A 4,039-nucleotide genomic window follows, 5' to 3' on the forward strand; every position below is an offset into this window, starting at 1 on the left:
AGGACCCGAGACGTTTCTCAATCCAGGAGAGATCAGAGAGGGAGACGTGGAGGTGGACATGGACAAGTCGTTCCCAAAGGAGAAGCAAGGGGGCTCGTTGCTGAGCATATTGGGCTTGAGACCGGTAAGGGTGGTGATGGGGAGGACTCAAGCAGGGTGGCTGGAGAGAGGGAGGAAGGGATAGGGCCAGAGCGGGGCATAAGGAGGTAGATCCTGAGGCTCTGGTGGGGAATCAGGAGGAGAAAAATCGGTGGGGTCAAAGGCAGAGGAGTTGTTGGCTGGGGCTGTCGGGCGTGCAGTGGGCTGTCAGTGGTCGGCTGGAGCTGTGAGGCCAGTGACACAGGGAGAGTTGGGTTTGGAGTGAGCGAGGAGGATCTGGGAAGTAGAATGGGACTGGCAGAGGAAAGGATGGGTACCGTTTCCCATCGTGAAGCAAAATTTGTCTAAGTCTCTAGGTATATTGAAATCAAAAGTGCAATTTTTGGGCCATTGTGGAATTTGTATTGAGATTATACCAGAGCCACCCAATGGTGGTAGTTTTGCAAGAGGTAGACTGAGAGGCTCCCATAGCTAACTGGGGAGGAAGAAGAGACTGCCAATTAAAAAGCAGCTGGGAGAGGGTGTCCCCTGTCCCACAGGCCCTGTCCAGAATATAGGCGGTAGCCACTAAGTCAGGCATCCCTGAAATGGAGGAACCAGAGGTCTGGAGGCTGGAGAAAGCCCTTGGCCAGCACTGGGTCTTTCGGGAAGGCAGAGACGTCAACGGTTCTGGGTGAATGGCAAGAGTCTCTTACTCACCCTGGCGGAGCCTCTGATGGTAAATGAGGTTGCCAGCAATGGGAGAGTTGGAGAGCCTCTGGGTCTTCAGCAGGTTGGAGAAGGGGAGGGTTGGCCAGGAGAGAGGCCACAGGATGGGGAAGGGAGGGAAGAAGAGAGAGAGTGAGCCCCTTAAGGATACTCGGCCAGAGCCTATCTTTTCTCAGGTTTCGCACCAAAATGTAAAGGATGTGTAGACCCACAAGTTACGCAAGCAAGTTTAACCTGCTGGGTGGCGTTGGAAGAATCACAGGAGGCAGGCATGATTGCATGTCCTCAAATCGTATGATATTTGATGCCACCATGAAAACAATTTGTAGATTCTCACTGTTTGTGTCTAGACATGAAGAATCCTATGGAGGTAAGCTAAAGCTCTGCAGGTAGAAGGAACATGATTAACCCATCGTTATGAAAACATTAAATCTTATTAACATGTAAGATCTACGATATGTACTAAATAAAACGATAGGAAATGTCGCCTGCCCAACTCGGTGAAACCCCATCTCTACCAAACAATACCAAAAGCAGCCGGGCATGCTGCTGGCCTCCCTGTAGTCCCATTAAACTCTCCTCTTTGGGCCAGGCACAGAGGCTCACACCTGCAATCCCAGAACTTTAGGAGGCCAAGGCAGAAAGATGGCTTGAGCCCAGGAGTTCAAAACCAGCCTGGGACACATAATGAGACCCTGTCTGTACTAATAGAAGGAAAAAAAAAAAAAAAAAAACCCTTTCCTCTGTGGTAATTGTTCTTTTCAATTTCAACATTAACATCAATTTTTCTTCAATCTTGCTGGATGACAGCACTGCCATTCAAGGGAAAGTGGCTGACATTTCCCCGGCATTACTTCTGCCCTAATCACTTCCTAATCGTCTCCAACAAAAACTGCAGTCTCTTAAGATCTTGGACTGCCCTATTTAATGATTGGTTAGTAGAGCATTTCTTTTCTCTTTTTTTAAGATGGAGTTTCACTCTTGTTACCCAGGCTGGAGTGCAGTGCTGCGATCTCGGCTCACCGCAACCTCCGCCTCCTGAGTAGCTGGGATTACAGGTGCAAGCCACAATTCCCAACCAATTTTTGTATTTATAGTAAAGATGGGGTTACACCATGTTGGCCAGGATAGTCTCGATCTCTTGACCTCGTGATCCACCCGCCTTGGCCTCCCAAAGTGCTGGGATTACAGGCGTGAGCCACCGCGCCCAGCCAGTAGAGCATTTCTTTTCTATAATCCACACTGGTCCTCTCTGTCAAGGATGCCGTATGCAATAAGTATGACTGATACCACAGCTTTACGTTATTCTCAGCCCCTTCCAAAGCCTAATTCAGCCAACTTTTTTTTCTTTCTTTTCTGAGACAGAGTCTCTCTTTGTCATCCAGGCTGGAGTGAAGTGGCACACGATCTCGGCTCACCACAACCTCTGCCTCCTGAGTAGCTGGGATTACAGGTGCAAGCCACAATTCCGAACCAATTTTTGTATTTATAGTAAAGATGGGGTTTCACCATGTTGGCCAGGCTGGTCTTGAACTACTGACCTCAAGTGATCCATCCATTTCTGACTCCCAAAGTGCTGGGATTAGCCAGTATTCAGCCAATATTTAATTACAAAAGATAGTGTCCGTTTCCCAGAAACATGAATAGAAGATCTCACCTAATGAAGTAGGCTGTTTCTTGCTATTCTTACCTGTAGATCATGAAATGACTGTAAGAAAGACCTCGGAAAAACATTTCAAATGTCAGCTTGAAAGTCAAATATGGTAAAGAAGCCCTTCTCCTTCAATAATGGAATACCTTATTTTATAACCTTAAGGTAACTGGCCATTTCCAAATATCCTTGAGCCTTTCATATGTCATAACTTTTAACATATTTTGAATTGTAATTATTCTGCAGAATATAGAAAAGATTAATGGCAGAGAATTAGACTTGATAGGAGCTCTCAGATAAATTATATTGTGAGAAGGATAAACTATACTGTGAGAAAATTGGTTAAATTACTTACCATATCATTACATTTGTAAGGGTTCCATTATGAATCTTTTTTTGAGACAAAGTCTCGCTGTTGCCCAGGCTAGAGTGCAGTGGCATGATCTCAGCTCACTGCAACCTCCACTTCCTGTGTTCAAGTGATTCTCCTGCCTCAGCCTCCTGAGTAGCTGGGATTACAGGCATGCGCCACCACACCCAGCTAATTTATTTTTAGTAGAGACGGGTTTCACTCCGTTGGTCAGGGGACTCCTGACCTCACGAACTGTCCACCTCAGCCTCCCAGAGTGCTGGGATTACAGGTGTCAGCCACCATGCCCAATATCCAGTATAAATTTGTAACGAACCCTAAAGATGCATCTGAGATAAGTGACCTTTCCAGATTCACAACATTTGCCTGGATTTTATTGAGATCTCTCATGGCCAAATCATGAGTATTACACCGGAAGGCTTATTCCATTCATCTTCGTGTAGTTCTCTGCAGTACCCTGTGATGTTCCACGGTTTTGACGCTTGGGTGAAAGTGTACGCGTGCACCTTACATTTGTATGGTTTCAGCAAAAAAGTCTGATGCCTAGTACGACTATGGCCTATGGAAAATTTCTAATCGCATATAATTAGACAAATGCTCTTTAGTAGGAATTCTCTGATGTTGATGAATGTTTGAACTCATCATGGTTTTCCACGCTCAGCGTTTGTGTAATGTTTCTCTCAAGTATCGATTTTTCCAGCATTGTACAATGTGAGAATTGTGCCAGAACACCTTGTGACATTCACTGCATTTGTTAGGTTTCTCACCAGCAAGAATTCTTCGGAGAAATACCTTAAGGCCTTGCCGCCTTTAATAGATTAGTAAGGTTTCGCTCCACTATGGACTAGCTAATGGTTATAAGCATTGAACAAAAACTAAAGGCTCTGCTACATTCATTACACTTGCAAAGTTTCTCTGCAGTATAATTAATTTTTTGAGACTGAATTTCACTCGTTACCCAAGTTGGAGTGCAATGGTGCAATCTCAGCTCGCCGCAACCTCTGCCTCCTGGGTTCAAGTGATTCTCCTGCCTTAGCCTTCTAAGTAGCTGCCATTACAGACTCCTGCCACCACTCCGGGCTAATGTCGGGGTCCGGCACGTCTGCCGGGGGACTACCGACCTGCGGGAGTCCCCGAGACCGCCAACGTAGATGTCTCGTTCAACCTCAGAGAGAGAGTGCGCGGAAAAGAAAGAATATAGAAAAGTAGAG

The 4,039-nt window shown here is 46.1% G+C and overlaps 1 protein-coding gene across 15 annotated transcripts in view; it reads left to right on the forward strand.

The window, feature by feature from the left end:
* LOC144580885 (uncharacterized) overlaps positions 1 to 4,039 on the forward strand; it is a 74,561-nt gene that overhangs the window by 63,315 nt on the left and 7,207 nt on the right. The window lies entirely within an intron of this gene.

The sequence above is a fragment of the Callithrix jacchus genome, chromosome 22 (assembly GCF_049354715.1).
Source record: "Callithrix jacchus isolate 240 chromosome 22, calJac240_pri, whole genome shotgun sequence".
Taxonomy (NCBI): Eukaryota; Metazoa; Chordata; class Mammalia; order Primates; family Cebidae; genus Callithrix; species Callithrix jacchus.